Source organism: Galeopterus variegatus, unplaced genomic scaffold (genome assembly GCF_000696425.1).
Source record: "Galeopterus variegatus unplaced genomic scaffold, G_variegatus-3.0.2 Scaffold10754, whole genome shotgun sequence".
NCBI classification, from domain to species: Eukaryota; Metazoa; Chordata; class Mammalia; order Dermoptera; family Cynocephalidae; genus Galeopterus; species Galeopterus variegatus.
In genome coordinates this window covers 32965-42614 of record NW_007736865.1, presented here as the reverse complement: position 1 = coordinate 42614, position 9650 = coordinate 32965, and the positions used below count along the sequence as shown (strand labels likewise).

At 43.4% G+C, this 9650-nt stretch overlaps 1 protein-coding gene across 1 annotated transcript in view; it reads right to left on the bottom strand.

Moving 5' to 3' along the window:
- Nucleotides 1-9650, bottom strand: part of LCN1 (lipocalin 1) — a gene marked incomplete at its 3' end in the record, with an annotated part of 24598 nt that overhangs the window by 822 nt on the left and 14126 nt on the right. The window lies entirely within an intron of this gene.

Sequence of the window (9650 nt, the reverse complement as noted above, 5' to 3'; positions counted from 1 at the left end):
TGTGGCGGAGAAATCAATTTATGCATTTGGTAAAGTTTCTGGATCTGCACCAAACGAAAAAAACAACCTTATCATACGGTGACATAAGTCTTTAGTTAGAAAGCGTTCCCGCAGGGTGGCGTCTCCCGCACCCAGTGTCGCGCTGCCCCTCCGAGTGCTGCTGCCACAGTCCCGCAGGAGCGTCCGCCCGTCTCCCCGGCCTGGCTGAGGCTCCCGTGCACCGCGCGTGTCGGTCCCAGCGCACAGCCGGGGCTTCCTGACAGTCTCGACTACCGCCCCGTCAACATGTGCTTTAGTCACCCAGGAGGTCACAGGGTCAGTAGTGCCTCAGATGCTTCAAAAATCCTTCTCCACTCCCCTGATCAGTTCAATGTTCTTGCCAATTTTCTCACGGTTTTGCACAGCAGTCTTTAACCTTCTGGAACTTACTTTGGGGCACGGAGTGTAGGACCGGGGCCCACCCCCTTCACCCCGTGCCCAGGAGGCCCAGCTCTGCCCCGGGCTCTGCCTGGCTCCCACTGGATGGATCAGCTCCATTTCAGGACCAGCCATGGCTGCTGCTGAGAACCGGGTCCCGGCGGGAGGAGCAGGGAGAGCAGATGGGTCCCCTCTGGGGACAGTCGGTGGCACTGCAGGAACAGATAAACACCTGGCAGGTCGGTCCTTTGGGACTCCCAGTACCGTGTGGATTTGCAGTTTCTGGGGCTCTGCTTGTCATCTGCAGTGCCATGGCCTCGCCTCCCTCACCGTGGTCACCCCCACGTTCCTTTAGCCCAGTGTTGTCAGCACAGGCCCTGGCCCCTGGAGCTACCATGGGGAAGGCCAGCGTGGGGACGGGATCGCCGGGTCCAAGGCCGGCTCTGTCTTGCTGGGGCTAGAGAGGGAGGCACCGACGACCTCCCTCCAGCCCTGCCACAAGCCCAGGCTGCTTCAAATGGGTGCCCAGCTCTGTTGGCTGCAGCCCTGGCCACCTCCTGAGCAAGCACGTTGCCTTCTCCCACCTGACCCTGCAGTTTCCGGGCCTACGTCATCTTCCCTGAGGCCCAGGGTGGACCCAGGCACTGTAGGCAGGTGCTGGAGCTGCACAATGGTGTCATTGTGCCTCTCTGTCCCAAGATTGGACACCCCCAGGTACTCACTAAATAATCATAATAAGCACTGTCTAATAAACCCTGGGGGCTGTCCTGAAGGTGTTGGCATAATCCAATGCTTGACTGTGTGTGGGAGGCACTATTGGGCAGAAAGACTGCCCTCCTGCGTGGCTCAGGGAGGGGCCTGTGCTGTTTTAGGACCAGAGATCGGTGATCAGGCTGGAGACTTCCCATCAGTGGGAAGATTTTCTATTCTGTGTTCTGGTTGACTGGACCCCAGTCACATGGTATTTCACTTGTTATTTATGAATCACTGCCCTAAGCACTTTACAATGTTGGCACATGGAATTCACTCCTTGCAAAAGACAGTGAAACAACACGGGCAGACAACTGGGGGAACAGGGCTGCCAACCATAGATCCTGTGCTCAGTGTATTTGGTCATGTCCGGGTGCCTCCCATGGTCCATCCATTTTACCCACCCATAGCCGACCTCTATGGATTCTCCAGCTATGTTCTTTGTAGGTACTGGTTGGTTTGAACTGGTGGCAGACACCATCAATAGATGGTAGGGCAGGAGGTCAGGGTCAACAGAGGGTAGATGCCGTCAGGAGACAGTAGGGCAGGAGGTTGGGGTCAACTCTGGTAGGGGAGAGATATCCTGCCCCATTGCTCTGTGGCCTGAGGCACCTCTCTGAATGGCTGTGTTCCTTTCTGATGGTGGTCCCTGTTGGGTTGTCCCCACTCCACAGCACAAGCTCTCACCACCTCTAGTGACATTGCTCACTACCCTTGCCCTTGAATGTCAAGGTGGTCGCAGCTTTTCAGTGCTGCTAATTCCTAGGTGCCTCACTGCAGGGGAGAGTACCTGGGCTCTACTCAACATTTGGGTATAGAAGGTTTTGAAGGAACCACTAAACAAGCACCCAGCCACAGGGCATGCTGGCTGGGACTGAGGTTCATCTAGAAGGAGTGGGGGAGGAGGATTAAGATAAATATCAGTTAAGCGTTCATGAACAACTGGACAGTGTGGACTGTAGTTTGTACTACTAATCATCAATTTTAACTATTTTAGAGACTATGATCTGCCACCCCTTTGAATGGACTTGATTTGGAGCATGATCAGGGTAGTTCAAGGGGTGGACTGTGGTTGAAGCTATTGATGACCAACACTCTCAGCCCACCTGCAGCTGTCATAGTCAGTTTTGGCACAGTGACAGATTCACAGCTTCCCACCTCAAGTGCCTGCATCCACTCTTCTGTGTTTCCCTTTACACGCACTGGTGAAGCCCAGGTGAATCAACATACCCAGTCAACAGGGGTAGCTACAGATGGGATAAATGGCCTGTGCTCTTACTCCCCAGTGGAACAATCTAATATGGTTCCACCCTATTTCTCAGGGTGTCCTTAGGAGGATTGAGTCCCAGTTGCCCAAAATGGTAACCTTCTCATTACATACCTTTTATTGGATTTTCTACCTTCATAGTCTTACTTGATCTTGGACTTCCAGCCTCGAGAACTGTGAGAGAATATATTTCTGTGTTTTAAACCACCAAGTTTGTGGTACTTTATTACAGCAGCCCTGGGAAAATAATATAAGACCTAACATATTAATAGTTATATTAAATGTAAATGGTCTAAATATACAAATTAGAAGACAGTGATTGGTAAAGTAAATTAAAAATTATAGTACAACTATATGCTGTCTACAAGGAACTTACTTCAAATGTAACAGTAGAGGCAAGTTGAAAGTAAAAGTAAGGAAAAAGATATAATATGCAAACATTAATCAAAAGAAAACAGAAGTATTATTTTAATATCAGGTAAAGTAGACTTCAAAACAAAGAAAAACTAACAAAGACAGAGGAACATTATATAGTGATAAAGGGGCTATTCCACAAGAAGACAGCAATCTCAAATGTGTATGCACCAAACAACAGAGCTGCACAATATGTGAAGCAAAACTGAAAGAACTGAAAGGAGAAATAGACAAATCCACAATTATAGTTGGAGACTTCAACATCCCTCTCTCAACAATTAATAAAATAGCTAGACACAAAACCAGCAGGGACATCAAAGAACTCAACTTCCTCATTAACCAACATAATCTAATTGACATGTGTGGAACACCCCACTCAACAATAGCACTACACACATTTTTTAAAAGTACCTACAGAACATATATGAAGATAGGCCATATCCTGGATCATAAAACAAACCTCAACAAATGTAAAAGAAATGAAATCATATAGAGTATGTTCTCTGGCCACATGGAATCAAAGCAAAAATCAATAACAGAAAGATAATGGGAAATCTTTCTCTGGATTCTTGAAAACTAAACAACACATTCTAAATAATACATGGGTCAAAGAGGAAGTCTCAAGGTAAATTAAAAAATACACTGGACTGAATGAAAATGAAAATACAACATATCAAAATTTGTGGGACACAGCTAAATCAGTGCTAAGAGGGACATTTATAGCACTAAATGCATGCATTATAACAGAGGGACAATCTAAAACCAATTTATCTAAGCTCCCACTTCCAGAATCTAGAAAAAGAGGAGTAAACAAAATGCAAAGCTATAAGAAAAGAATAAAGAGCAGAAATCAACAAAATTAAAACAGAAAAATAATAAAATAAAGGGCTCATCCTTGAGAAAGACCAGTAAAATTGAGACACTTCTAAAAAGACTGGTAAAGAAAAAAAAAAAAAAAAAAAAAAGAAAAAGACACAAATTACCAACATCTGATTATCGTTACAGACCCTGCAGACATCAATGAATAATAAGAAAACACTATGAAGAGACCTACACACATAAATTTTACAGCATAGGTGAAATAAACCAATTTCTCAAAAAAACATAAGCCCACTATAAAATAGATAACTTTAATAGCCCTAAAACTATTAAGGAGGTTAAAATTTTAATTTAAAAAACTTCCAAAAAGAATTTTCCATGTCCACAGGATTTCACTGGAAAATTTTACCACACATTTAAAGAATAACACCAATTCTATATAATCTCTTCTGGAAAATAGAAGAGGAGGGGACACTTTCAACCAAAACCAGACAGCCAAAAAAAAAAAAAAAAAAAAAAAAAGAAAGAGAGAGAGAAAGCTTTGTGACACCATCCCTTGTGAATATACAAGTAGAAGCAAATATCCTTGAGGAAATATTAGCAAGTAACAATAGATACAAATAATTATACACATGGCCAAAAGGAGTTTATTCCAGGGATGAAAAACTGGTTCAATATTTTAATATAAACTGCATTAACAGGTTAAGGAGAAAAATTATATGATCATTTCAATCAATGCAGAAAAAGCATCTGACAAAATGTAACACTTATGCAGGATAACAACTCCTAGGGAAAAAAAGGAATACAGGGAAACTTCCCTAACTTCATTAAGAGCATCTTTAAAAAACCTACAGCTAACATTATTTCTAAGACTGAATACTTTTGCTCTAATATCAGTAACAAAGCAAGCATATCCACTCTCACCAGTTGTAATTAACATAGTGGAGAAATTTCTAGACAGTGCAATAAGGGAAATAAATAAATAAATAACATACAGATTGAAAAGGAAGAAATAAAACTCCTTCTATTTGCAGATGACATGATTGTCTATGTGTCTACATACTTGATGGAGCTTATGTTGGGAAATAAAGTTTATATTTTCTATTTTTATCTTTTAATTCCATTTTCCATGAAATTTTTGAAGTCTCTTCATATGATCCATGAAAGGAAAAGTTGATAAAATGGTCTTCTTCATCAAAATTAAAAACTTTTGTTCTGTAAGATATACTTTTAGGAGTATAAAAAGACAAGCTAAAGAATAGGAGGAATCCAAAAATGAAATAAAACAAACAAACAAGGGCCAGCCCAGTGGCGCACTGCTACAGTGCGCCGCTTGGGAAGCGTGGCGGCGCTCCCGCCGAGGGTTCGGATCCCACATACGGACCGGCCGCTCACTGGCTGAGAGATGTGCGGGAGCAACACCGAGGGTTGCGATCCCATTGCCGGTCCCGGTCCAGTACAGGCGCGACACTGAGAGTTGCGATCCATTGCCGGTCACGAAAAAAGACAAAAAAAAGGAAAACAAACAAACAAACAAACAAACAAAACTCATAGAACTAATAAGTGAGTTGAGCAAGGTTGCAGGATAGAAGATAAATATACAAAAATCAATTGTGTGTCTACATACTAGCAGTGAACACTAACATTAGAAACACAATACCGTTTACAATCACTAAAAAAATTTAAATACCTAGGTATAAATCAAACATCATGTTACAGAATCTGTATGCCAAAAACTACACAATGATAATAAAATAAGTCAAAGAAGTTCTAAATAGAGACATACTGAATTCATGAATTAGAAAACTCCACATAGGGCCAGCCCCATGGCTCACTCAGAGAGTGCGGTGCTGGTGGCACTGAGGTCGTGGGTTCAGATTCTATATAGGGATGGCCAGTGCACTCGCTGACTGAGCGTGGTGCAGACCACACCGTGCCGAGGGTTGTGATCCCCTTACCGGTCAAAAAAAAAAAGAAAACTCCACATAATAAAGATGTCATTTCTCTCAAATGATATAAAGATTTAACACAATTCCTTTCAAACTTACAGAAAGAATTTTTGTAGATATAGACAAGATTATTCCAAATTTATATAGAAAGGGCCGGTCCGGTGGCTCACTCGGGAGAGTGCGGTGCTGATAACACCAAGGCCCCGGGTTTGGATCCCATATAGGGATGGCCAGTTCGCTCACTGGCTGAGCGTGGTGCTGACAACACCAAATCAAGGGTTAAGATCCCCTTACCGGTCATCTTTTAAAAAAAAAAAAAGAAAAAGAAAAAAAATTATATAGAAAGGGAAAGGAACTAAAATAGCTAAAACAATTTTTGAAAAGAATAAAGTGGGAGGACTCAGGCTACCCAATTTCAAGACGTACTATATAGCTTCAGTAATCCAGAGTGTGTGATATTGGTAGATGAACAGACTTACAGATCAGTGGGACAGACAGAACAGAAAACCCCAAAACAGACCTTCACAAATATACTCAACTGGTCTTTTACAAAGAGGCGAAAGGAATTCAATGGAGAAAAGATAGCCTTTGCAGCTGGAGCAATCGGACATCCACAGACAAAAAGAAAGAACCTCAACCCAAGTCTAACGTCTTATACAAAAATTAACTCAAAATGAATCATAGACTTAAAGAGAAAATCTTTGGACTATGGAGCTAGGTCAGGAGTTTTCAGATCTGTCACCAAAAGTACAAGGGGGTCTTGAAAAAGTTCATGGAAAATGCATATTATGAAAACACTATGCATGGATTTCACAGATTTCAAAAAACTGTGTGTGGACTTTAAAACTTTTTGCACCAAAATAAACTTGTTATAACATGTCTGAGCAGTATCAAGTTTAAGACACAAAGAAGGATAAGACATCTGTTTGAAAAGAGCCCCTATCAGCAAGACGAGTTCTGCTAAAATTGAAGTAAGAACAAACATTTCATACATGGTGAAGTTTGGGGAAAAAGAACTGTAAAATCATTGATGCTTTACAAAAAGTTTATGGGGACAATGCCCCAAATAAATCAGCAGTTTACAAATGGAGAACCCATTTTAAGAAAAGGACAAGACGATGTTGAAGATGAAGTCTGCAGTGGCAGAACATCCACATCAATTTGTGAGGAAAAATTAAACTCGTTCATGCCCTGATGGAAGAGGACCGACGCATAACAGCAGAAACAATAGCCAGCATCGCAGACATCTCAACCAGCTCAGCTTACACAACTCGGACTCAAACATTACAGCTGAGGAAACTTTCTGCTCATGGGTGTCAACACTTATGCACCCAGATCAGCTGCAGACAAGAGCGGAGCTTTCAATGGAAATTTTAAACAAACAGGATCAAGATCCTGAATCATTTCTTTGAAGAACTGTAACAGGAGATGAAACGTGGCTTTACCAGTACAGTCCTGAAGACAAAGCACAATCAAAGCCACAGCCACCAATAGGTGGAGGTGGTCAGGTCCCAGCAAAAGCAGATATCCAAGATCAAAGGTCACGGCAACAGCTTTGGGGGATGCTCAAGGCATTTTTCTTCTCGACTTTCTGGAGGGCCAGAGAATGATGACAACCTCTGCTTATCATGAGAGTGTTGGGGAAAGCCAAAGCTTCAGCAGAAAAACACCCCAGAAAGCTTCACGAGAGAGTCCTTCTCCACCACGACCAGGCTCCTGCTCATTTCTCTCACCAAACAAGGGCAATTTTGTGAGAGTTTCTATGGGAAATCATCAGGCATCCACCCTACAGTCCCGATTTGGCTCCTTCTGTCTCCTTTTATTTCCTAGTCTTAAAAAAATATTTAAAGGGCACCTATTTCTCTTCGGTTAATAATGTAAAAAAGACTGAATAGACACGGTAAAATTCCCCAGACCCACAGTTCTTTAGGGATGGGCTCAGTCATTGGTTTCACTGCTTACAGCAGTGTCTTGAACTTGATGGAGCTTATGTTGAGAAATAAAGTTTAAATTTTTTAAATTAAAAACTTTTGTTCTGTAAGAGATACTTTTAGGAGTATAAAAAGACAAGCTAAATGAATAGGTGACAACTCTTGCAGACCACATATTTGATAAAGGACTGGTCTCTAGACTTCATAATAAAGAATTCTCAAAACTCAACAGCTACAAAAATTAGAAAATGGACAAAAGACATGAAGAGACATTTCACAAGAAAATATACAGATAAGCAAATGAAGCTTATACAAATGAGCACATAAAAAAGTGTCCAACATCCTTAGTTACCGGTGAAATGCAAATAAAAACCGCAAGGATACATCACTACATGCCCATCAAAATGCTAAAATAAAAACATACCGATAACGCCAAAGTCTGGATTCATAGAAACTGGGTGGCTTGTACGTTGCTGGTAATAATGAAAAATTGCACGGCCTTCTGGAAAACAGTTCAGGAGGTTTTAAAAAACAAAACAAAGTTAAACATTCAACAATCGTACAACCCAGCAATTGCACTCCTGGGCATTTGTTCCAGAGAAATGAAAATTTATGTTCATGCAAAAACCTGTACATAAATGTTTATAGCAGCTTTTTTTGTAACAGCCCAAAACTAGAAACACAAATGTCCTTCAGCAAGTGAGGGGTTACACCCTCAGAAGGCTGGGGAACTGGACTCCCTCTACCCCCTCTGGCTGTAGCCTCTCCTGGAGGTGAGGTTAAGGCAGCAGGACTGACCGAGTCACTACTGGTTGGCCAGAGGAGCTCAGCTGAAGCCCTGGACACCCTCAGATCTGAGACAGGAGTTCTGGGAACCTGGAATGAGTTTCCCTCTCTGGAATGATGCTCTGGGTGCCACCTGTTTGTAAACCCTTAACCAGGAACTCCCTAAGTTGGGTGGGTGGGGGAGATTACCAAAGCTGAAGCCAGCTTTGCTGAGAGGCTCCCCACCTCCCTGCCCTTCCCTTGCAGATGTCAAGCAGGGCCCAGGAGGGTGACCGCCGCCTAGTCCACTCTTTCTCCTTAGATTTCAGACCTTAAGCTCACAGTTCTCAATATCTCTGCCAATACCAGGGTCTTTCTCTAGTTAGGCCTGTAATCCTATGTTTCTATAGCATTACTAGCTTCCAAGCCATTTCCTTTTTTAAAAAAATTCAAAATTTGAGGTTTTTTTTTTTTTTTCCTTTTTGTCTTTTTTCGTGTCCGGCAACGGATCACAACCCTCAGTGTCGCGCCCATACCGGACCGGGACCGGCAACGGGATCGCAACCCTCAGTGTCGCACCCGCACCTCGCTCAGCCAGTGAGCAGGAACCGGTCTGTATGTGGGATCCGAACCCTCGGCGGGAGCACCACCGTGCTCCCAAGCGGCGCACTGTAGCAGTGCGCCACCGGGCCAGCCCCCAAAATTTGAGTTATTTTAATTACCCCCATCCAGCTACTCCCTCTGCCTTTAACCCCATCCCTTTAGGAAACTTTTTGTCTCCCACCGAGTAGGAGTTAAGGTCAGAAGTGGGTCTGAACTTGATGACGCTCCACTTCAGTCTTGGGGGAGGTGGCCGGTGCTCTGCCAACCTCCCTGCTGGCCCAGGTGAGAGGAAGAGCAGGAGTCTGGAGAGAAACCCGGAATGCAGCAGAACTGGGAGTTCTACCTCAGCAGAGACTTTCTGACCACTGAGGACGGGAGGGTTGGTATCAACAGGCTGAAAACGATGATTTGTGAGTTTAGCGACCTTAAGTTCCTCACAGCATGGGAGCAGGGAATGCTCTAGAACAAGCTCTCCACCTAGACAACTGACGTGTTGAGCTGGATCATTCTGGGTAATAGAGGCTGTTTTGTGCATCTTAGCATGTTTAGCAGCATCCCTGGCCCACCCTGGTTATCACAACCAAAAATGTCTCCAGACTTTGCCAACTGTCTGCGGGGGCACCAATTGCCCCCAGTGAAGAGTCACGGCTCCAGAGTCTATTTTTCTCTTAAGTGATTTCCACTTCACACCCTACCCTCTTCCCACATTAATCTTAAGCCTGACCCATGGGTGAA